This window comes from Nicotiana tabacum, chromosome 22 (assembly GCF_000715075.1).
Source record: "Nicotiana tabacum cultivar K326 chromosome 22, ASM71507v2, whole genome shotgun sequence".
Lineage (NCBI taxonomy): Eukaryota > Viridiplantae > Streptophyta > Magnoliopsida > Solanales > Solanaceae > Nicotiana > Nicotiana tabacum.
Genome location: NC_134101.1, coordinates 41,941,971 through 41,951,442, shown reverse-complemented (window position 1 = coordinate 41,951,442; position 9,472 = coordinate 41,941,971).

Genomic DNA, 9,472 nt, shown 5'->3' with positions numbered 1-9,472 from the left:
ATTATTCCTCCTTGTAATATTAATTGTTCTATTGAGAAGGTGTTTAGTTATACATACTAGTACTATTCGACAGTACTGACGTCCCTTTTGTCGGGGGCGCTGCATCTTTTAATGGATGCAAGTATACTTCTACAGGATGATATGGATCTTTGGTAGGGATCTTCTGTGCATCAGATTATGGTAAGCCTACTACAATTCCAGTGGGCATTCGAGTCTAGTTGGTATTATGTACTTAGGTATCTATTGTCATAGAAGCTCCACGTACAATGTGGGTCATGTACTTAAGTTTTGAGTTTCGTCATGTATTTATGTTCATGGATATTTATGAAGCTATGTACCCATCACGAGTGAAAAAGAAAAAAAACATTATGGGCTATTGATCTAAATGTATTCAATATGAAAGTCATGATCTAATTATGTTTTGATAAATGAGGCATGAGCTATGATGAGAGGTTGATGTAATGTAGGCTTGCTCGACTAGGTTCACTCGGTTGAGTGCCGGTCACGCTCCTCGGTCTTGGGGCGTGACAAAGCCTCACAAACTTTGTCTTCCTTGAACTTGATGTTAGGCAGTCCTATCGTCTTCCTTGAACTTGATGTTAGGCAGTCCTATCACCAAGTCCTTGGAGACTAATTTGTTGAGTTGACTCAGACTTGCATGTCCAAGTCTCTTGTGCCAAAGGAGGGGATCATTGTCCAACACACTTAAGCAAGTGAGTTCATTTTCTGATAGTGTGGACAGATCTACAATATATATATTGTTCACTCTTTTTCCCTACAAAACAATCTTGTCAGTGGTAAGATTAATCACAAAGCATTTAGTAGAGGTAAATGCTATCAAGTTACCTTTATCACACAGTTGTGATACACTAATTAGACTGTATTTTAGGCCGTCTATCAAATAGACATTCTCAATCGAGTGAGAGTCAGTCTTACCTACCTTACCAACCCCAATGATCTCACATTTCTTCCCATTTCCAAAGGAGACATTACCTCCTTTGAGACCTCAAGTGAAAGGAACTGGTTCTTGCTTCCTGTCATGTGCTTTGAGCATCCACTATTCATGTACCATATATGGCTTCTCCGCTTCACTTGGACCTGCAAAAGGAAATCAGGGGTTAGTCTTAGGAACCCAAACTAGTTTGGGTCCCTTTCTATAGGCAAAAGGATGAATCAAATTCTTTTTAGCCCAACGTGGCATCCTATTTTTCCCTTGAACAAATTTTTTATTCTTTTGACAAGCCTTTTCTTTTGTAGTGCATTCACTTTTATAGTGACCAGATCTTACCACAGTGTGTGTAAATTTTGTTCTCAGAAAGTGTGAGATACTTGCTTTTGGGATCCCATTTAGGTGGCAGATTCCCAAAGCCAATTCCTCTTCTATTGCTACTGTGATGTTCCTGTAGCCATGACAGTGCATCGGAGGACCTGTTCCATTTACAAATTATGTCTAGTTCATGCTTGACCTCGCCTAGTTCCTCTGTCAAGATTCTTACCTGCTCATCCTTCTTATACAACTCATCTTTTAGTTTACTTACATTTTCTTCTAGAGTGAGTTGTGTGCAATCAGTTGTCTTCTTACTTGTTCCTAATTTCAGTTTTAGGTTTTCAGATCTAAGTTCTAGGAAATTTGATTCAAATGCATGAACCTGGTTCTTTAGTGCAGTATTTTCACTTACAGTCTCATTAACTCTAAGTTCCAGGTTCTTACACTTTGCTTTTAAAATCACACATTCCTTAGACAGTTGTTTCTTTTCATTGTTTATATCCTCAGATTCATCAATGAAATCTAGAAGTAACTCAGATAGCCTTTCTTTAGACAAAAACTTAATCTTGTCTTTTAGATGGATTATACTTACTTCAGATTCCTCATCGGATTCTCCAATTGCCATAAGTGCTTGTTCATCTTCATCATCTGAGTCCTCATCTGAGCTTTCTCCCCAAGCAGCAACCATAGCCTTTGTTGATCTTTTGTTCTTCTTAGGATGAACCTGTTCCTTCTTTCTGTTTCTTCGTTCAGCTCTTTCCTTCTTCCATTCAATTTTCCATTGAGGGCAGTTTTTGATGTGGTGATCAGTCTTCCCACACTTTTAGCAGCCCTCATTGGTCTGTTTTTCAGGAACCCTTGGTTTGGTGTAGCCTCCACTTCTTGAAGAACCCTTTCCTCTCACTAGGTACTTCTTGAAGTCCTTTGTGATCATAGTCATTTCATTATCTTCTAGATCATAACCTTCAGTGATTCTGAGTGCCAGGCTCCTTTCCTTCTTGGGTACATCTATCTTCATGGTTTACCTTCTAAATTCATAAGCAGTGAGATTTCCAATTAGCTCATCCAACCTAAGAGTGACAATGTTCTTTGATTCCTGAATGTCAGTGATTTTGCTCTCCCAAGTAACTGGCATAACCCTTGTCAGAATCTTCTCAACTCTGTCTTCTTCAGAAATAATTATTCCAAGAGACTTAAGTTCATTTGTCATTATGGTGAACCTTGTATACATCTCTTGGATGGTTTCCCCTTCCTTCATGGTGAAATTCTCATATTGAGAATATAGTAGTGCTCCTCTAGACCACTTCACTTGAGGTGTTCCTTCATGGGCCACTCGCAAAGTGTCCCAGATTTCCTTAGCAGTGGTACAGCTTTGGATTCTATTGTACTCATCTGGACCGAGTCCACAAACAAGCCATTTTTTGGCTTTAGCATTCTTCTCCCATTTTCTCAAGTCGTCAGCAGTGCAGACAACTCTTGTTTTTGGCACCTCTTCTCCTTCGGCATTTATCTTCATGGTAGCCAGTGGACCATCTGTGACAATATCCCATAGCTCATAGTCTTCTCCTATGATGTGATCTCTCATCCTGCTTTTCCACCAAGAGTAATATTGGTCGTTGGAGAGTGGTGTCCTAGCAGTGGATTGCCCTTTCCAGTTTCCAGGTGGTGCACTTATCTTGATCTTCTCCTAAGGTGTTAGCCTCTTCAAGGATAACCTGCTTTGATACCAATTGATGTTTTAACTTCAATACCACACAAGAGAGGGGGTAATTTGTGTGGTGTCCAATTTTTCGCTTGCACAGATTATAGAAGGACCTAGTTCTTCTATGTGTTCCTTATACTACTGTTGCGGAATAATAAATGCAGAAATTAAAGAACACAAGTATTTTACGTGGAAAACACCTTAATCAAAAGGTGAAAAAACCACGACCTACTTCCCAGTAGGATTTTCCCAAACTCTTCACTAAATCACTGAGCCAAAAACTACATTTACAAAATACTTTTGTAAACCTAGGATTAACTCTAATCCCGTTGTGGCAACCGGCCTCTAACTGTTGTGACAACTTCAAGTTAACTCTAACTTGAATACTCTGAGTACTTATTACAATTGCCTCTAGATAAAGCTGAAAGGTACAATATGAAAACACCTACTACAATTGAACTAGAATAAAAGACAGACACTTGGAGCTGGTTCTTCTATCTGGTTCATGTAGTTTCAGGTTCGCACACTTGAATTGCACATGAACTGCTTGCAAAATGCCTTGCAATTTTCTCTCAATTCACGTTTAACTTCTTATTTTGTGTGTTACTTGTAGAATGAGAACATCCTGCGATTTATAGAGTTAGTAGAGTAGAAAATAACTAGAGTTCTAATGCTACTCTTACTTGGTGGAAAAGTACTAGTTGATCTCAAACTCTAACTCTTTCCTTTATCTTGGATAGTGTTCTCTTTGATTAAGGAGTCCTTCTTCTTATCAATTATGCAACCCTTTTCGATCAGGAGATATTAATTAAGGAGTCCTTCTCCTTCTCAATTATGCAACCATTTTTTATCAGGAGATATCAATTATACCAAGTTAAGCTTATCTCCTTCACGTACATCCCATATGCTCGAATATGCCCGTGTCTATACACACAAGGGATGGACTTGGTTCATGCCTGAGCTTCCTTTGTCAATCTTCAAAACTAACCTTCACTTAGGCCAACAGCTACGCTGACGCACACCTTCAATCCTCTGGGCTATCTCCACAGCCAGCTCATAAGAAGTTCACATCTCAACCTCTCGGGCTATAGTGGCCTGAGTAACAGTTTGTAAACCCCCAACAAACCTTCGTACTCTCTCTGCATCAGTAGGTAATATCATAAGTTCATGGCGAGATAACTCAGAGAACCTCGCCTCATAATCGGTCACTGACATCTGACCCTGTTGGAGCTACTCGAACTGAAACCACAACTCTTCCCTCTGGATGGGTGGAATATACCTATCCAGGAAGATACGGGTGAACCTGTCCCAAGTCATGGGAGGAGAATCTGCTGGTCTGCTAAGAAGATAGGACTGCCACCATCTACGAGCCCTGCCCTCCAGCTGAAAAGTAACAAAGTCTACCCCATAGGACTCAATATCTTCATGTTGTGCAGCATGTCCCTGCACCAATCAACGAAGCCCTGGGGATCCTTATGTCGCTCACCCCCAAAGGCAGGAGGATGTAGCCTGGTCCATCTGTCCAATAGCTTCTGCGGCTCGCCGGCTGCAGCTGGCCTTGGCTCAGGTGTAGCTGCTGCCACTGGCTGGGCTCCGCCCACGGGTAGTGCACCCTGGGTCTGATATACCGCAGTTGCATGCCCATGAGTTGCGCAGTAGGGGTCTGTGATCCCCCTCCCGCCTGAGATGTGGCCGGGTCTACCAGAAATAAATCGGCATGAGTCATAGTATCCATGAACCACAGCATACGGGCCATGACCTCCTAAAATCCCGGTGTGGACATCAAATCCACCGGAGCTGTGTCTACGGCAGGCACCTCACCCTACTCCTCAATAATAGGATCCTCTGCTGGACCTGCTGGTGGCATAGATGTAGTAGCCCTGGGACGTCCTCGTCCCCTACCACGGGCTGGAGCCCTCCCTTGGCCTCTGCCTCGGCCTCTAACAACAGGGGAAGCAGCTCTTCCATGGTCTGGAACCTCCATAGAGCGCGTTCTCACCATCTGTGAGAGAATAAGAGAAAGATACTTAGTACTACATCAACTGCACGATAGGAGATGAAGAAAGGTAGTTTCCTAACACCCTATAGCCTCTCAAAGATAAGTACAGACGTTTTCGTACTGATTCGCAAGACTCTATTAGGCCTGCTCATAACTTATGAGACCTACATAAACCTAGTGCTTTAATACCATGTTGTCACGAACCAAATTCACCTATAGGTCATGATGGCGCCCAACATCACCTCTAGGCAAGCCAACTAGTGAATTAAATGTGCATTTCTTCTTTTAATAATTTTTCAAGTAATTAAACTTTCCTCATTTGCAAGATTTAAGAAGATAAAAGGTTTAAATGGATAAAACCAAATGATGGTTCAAAACCATAATTCTACTAGTGTGTGTGTCAAGACCTGGTATCATAAGTATATGAGCATCTAGTATATTATACAAACTTCTAACCACTGTCTGAATATGAAATTGACAGAATACAAAAATACAAAAAAGAGAGAGACTCTAGGGCTGCAGGACGACTCAGGAAGCAGCTCACCACTAGGCCTCGGGATATCGGAGTACGCGCCGGAAGGACCACCTGAAGCACCTGTCTCAGATCCTACACAAAAAGTGCAGCAAGTGTAGTATGAGTATATAAACAACGTGTACCCAGTAAATATCAAGTCTAATCTCGAAAAAGTAGTTCGAGAGGTCGACTTCATCACTCACTACCCGAACAATTAGCATAATAGTAGCTACGCACGAACTCTCGTCACCTCGTACGTACGTAGCCCCCACAATTAGAAACAAATATATATTTACAACACATATGGGGTAAATTCCCTCTTACAAGGTTAGACAAGAGACTTACCTCGTCTCAAAGTTCACTTCCCGATCACAATTCCGCGTTAAAACCTCAATTGGTGCCAAAAAATCCGAAACTAGCTAAATGTTATATAATTTAATCAATAAATACTCAAAATTTCATAATTTATCTATTAGAGCAATTACCCAACCCAAATTGGTAAAATTCCTAAAATTCACCCCGGGCCCACATGCCCGGATTCCGGAAATTTTCGGATGAAATCATCACCCATAATCTCAAGAACTCAAATATACAATTTTCATCTCATTCCATAATCATTTTCGTGGTTAAAATCTCATTTTTATCAAAACCTAGGTTTTTAATCTAAACCCTTGATTTTCACAATTTGCATGTTATAATCTATCCATAATCTATGTATTTAACTCATAATAGGTAGAATTAACTTACTTCCAAGTTGCTAGGTGAACACCCCTCTCAAGAAGCTCCAAAATCGCCCAAGAATGGAGAAAATGGGCTCAAAAATGGCTGAGCCCTGTTTTTAAGACATTCTGCCCGGCACGGTAAAATCCTTCTTCGCGAACGCGGTAAGTGCCTCACGTTCGCGAAGGAAAAATTCCCCAGTCCCTGAAACTGCCCTTCGCGAACGCGAAGGGTAAAATATGTTGACCCCTCCTAGGCCCCGTCCTTCTATGCGAATGCGAGAGGGCCTTCGCGAATGCGTAGGCCTGGGATCCCCAAGCTTCGCGAACGCGACCTCCTTCCCGCGAACGCAAAGGGTAAACTGCCCAGCTCCCCAAATCCTTCATCGCGAACGCGAGAGTCCTTCCGCGTTCGCGAAGAAGGAAACCAGAACTGAAAAATCTGATTTTTCCAACATTGCTCCGGGAGGTCCGAAACTCACCCGAGCCATTCGGGACCCTGTCCAAATATACCAACAAGTCTGTAAACATAATACGGACCTGCTCAAACTCTCGAAATGCGTAATTCAACAATGAAATCAAGAATCGCACCCCAAAACCTAATTGAATCAAAATATGAACTTCAAGTTTTCAATTTTCTCCGAACGCGCCGAATAATACTTAAACTACTCTGAATGACACCAAATTTTGCGTGCAAGTCTTAAATCACCATACGGAACTATTCCCGTGCTTCGAATTCCAAACGGACCTCAATTACTCCAAAACTTACTCCAAACCAAATTTAAAGAACTTTAAAACCTTCAAAGAGCCAATTTTCACTATTAGGTGCTGAAACGCTCCGGATCATCCAAAACCCGATCTGAACATGCGCCCAAGTTCAAAATCATCATATGAGCCTATTTGAACCGTCAAATTCCGATTCCGAGGTCGTTTACTCAAAATATTGACCGAAGTCAAACTTACCCCTTTTTAAAACCAACTAAGGAACCAAGTGTTCCGATTTCAACCCGAACCCGTTCAATTCCTCAACTCACCATCCTCGCAAGTCATAAAACAGTAAAAGTACATACAGGGAGTCTTATTTAGGGGAACGAGATTCTAGATGGCAAAACGACTGGGTGGGTCGTTACACCTGTGCTATTTTCACCGCAGTACCCAATTGACCTAACTAAAGAAGGGGTACTATCACTTTTAGCTCGTGCCAGAAACTATTCATATTTGATAGTCAAAAAAATATATAAAACTTGTAAAAAAATATATACAATTGTTTGGCTATTATTTTTACAGCGGCTATACAGTGTCATTTTTCACAAAAGAAGTCATAACCTTCTTTATTTTATGTATATAAAAAACATATCCACATCGATGTTTCCCTTAACATAGTGAATACATGACACATAGTTTCAGTTACACTTTTATTATTAAACCATACTCCCTCCGTTTTAATTTAGATGAGATAGTTTGACTCGGCACGTAGTTTAAGGAAAAAAAAATTTAAAATTTATTGTCTTAAAAGCTTAAGGGGTAATAGTTTTGTGGGGTCATAACATTTGTATGGTTATAAAAGCTTCCCATTAAGGATAAATGAGTCAAATGAAGAGTTTAAAATAGAATTATTTTCAATTGTAGAAATGTGTTATTTTTTTGGATCGGATTAATAAGGAAAGTGTGTCATCTAAATTGAAACAGAAGGAGCAGTTAATTAATACACATTCTTATCTTAATTTATACAGTATGATGTAAACAACGGATGCTGGTAAGTTTTTGCCCGCTTGATATATGAGTGTAAACTTTATACACACAATTTTCTTACAGTTTATTCATGGAAAAATAGTTGGATTCTGGATAGTTTTGGGTACCTTTTTTTTTTAATACAGATTTTAATACTCTTATTAGACATTGGTAGATCTTAGGAAAGCAAATATGCGTTGGCATTATTGCTGAGAACGAGGAAGACGACCATATATAATTTTGTAGAGAAGAAGGATGCTTAAAATGGACGAGGAGTTGGGAAGATGAAACTTGAAAGCATGTCAAACACAAAGGGAGTGATTGGCATTTTTAAGTCGAGAACAATGACAAGGCAGAAAATCATGGACGAGATTCTAAGTTAAGGTCGTCGATTTAAGTAACTCATTATTTTTTTTACTCGAATAGTGTTTATGTTTAAAAATAAAATATATACCAATAATAAGCCTACACTAACTTTTTTTTTGGTGGAAAATTCCAAGGGAAGACCACCGCCGCTATTTTTCGGATACGCATTGGATAACTCGCTCACTATGCAATACTTCCTCCGGTTCACAATAAGTGACCAACTTGCTTTGGGCACACTCATTAAGAAAATATAAAATTCTAGACAAAAATAGTTAGTGTGACTAAACTATCCTTAATTAAATATTGCAGCATAGTTAATGTGATGAGTAAAAGACTTTTTATGGATACGTACATAAGGGCAATTTTGAAAAAATAAATTAATTTTTTTTTATTTTTTATTATATAAATGGACACTTATTTTGGATCAAAATAAAAAGGCAAATTGGTCACTTATTGTGGACCGGAAGAAGTAGCTTACAAACTACACAGGAGATATAAATCACATTAGGCAAATCCGATATGACGAGCTCTGAGGAACTACTTATGAGAAAAATTGATCTCAAGTATCCTAAGTGAGACATCACTCACCCAGCCAATTAAGCCAATTACACTAACTTTGAATTTGTACAAAAGGACAATGCAAAGTACTCACACCAATCTCATTCTTTTGTCACTTTTGATAAAATTAGATGTCCAAAAATACTTGTCGTTGACAGAAAAAGATATGGCCCCCAGACAAAATCTGCCTGTGCGTCTTCTCGATCGAAGACCTCATACCCATTCATACTACGGAAAAGGCCAAATATATCTCATACCAAGATAAAATGGTCAAATATATCCCTCGTTATACTTTTGATTTAAATATACCTTTTCTGTTATACTTTGGCCTAAATATACATTTCATTTTAATGAAAAGACATTTCATTTTAATGAAAGGACACATGTCATCGTCATATTGATTTATTTTTAACAATCCCTAAATTATTAAAATCCAACTCATAACCCGATATCCAATTAAAGATCCATACTCATAAATCCAATTAAAATGAAAGTTTTGCTCCCTTCTTCTTCTTCGCAGACTCTTCCCTTCTTCTTTTTTTCCTCTGGGCAACTTCGCTCCTTCCTCTCTTTTTTTTCTTTTTTTTTCCCTCGTCCTCTTTCACGTCTAAAGAAT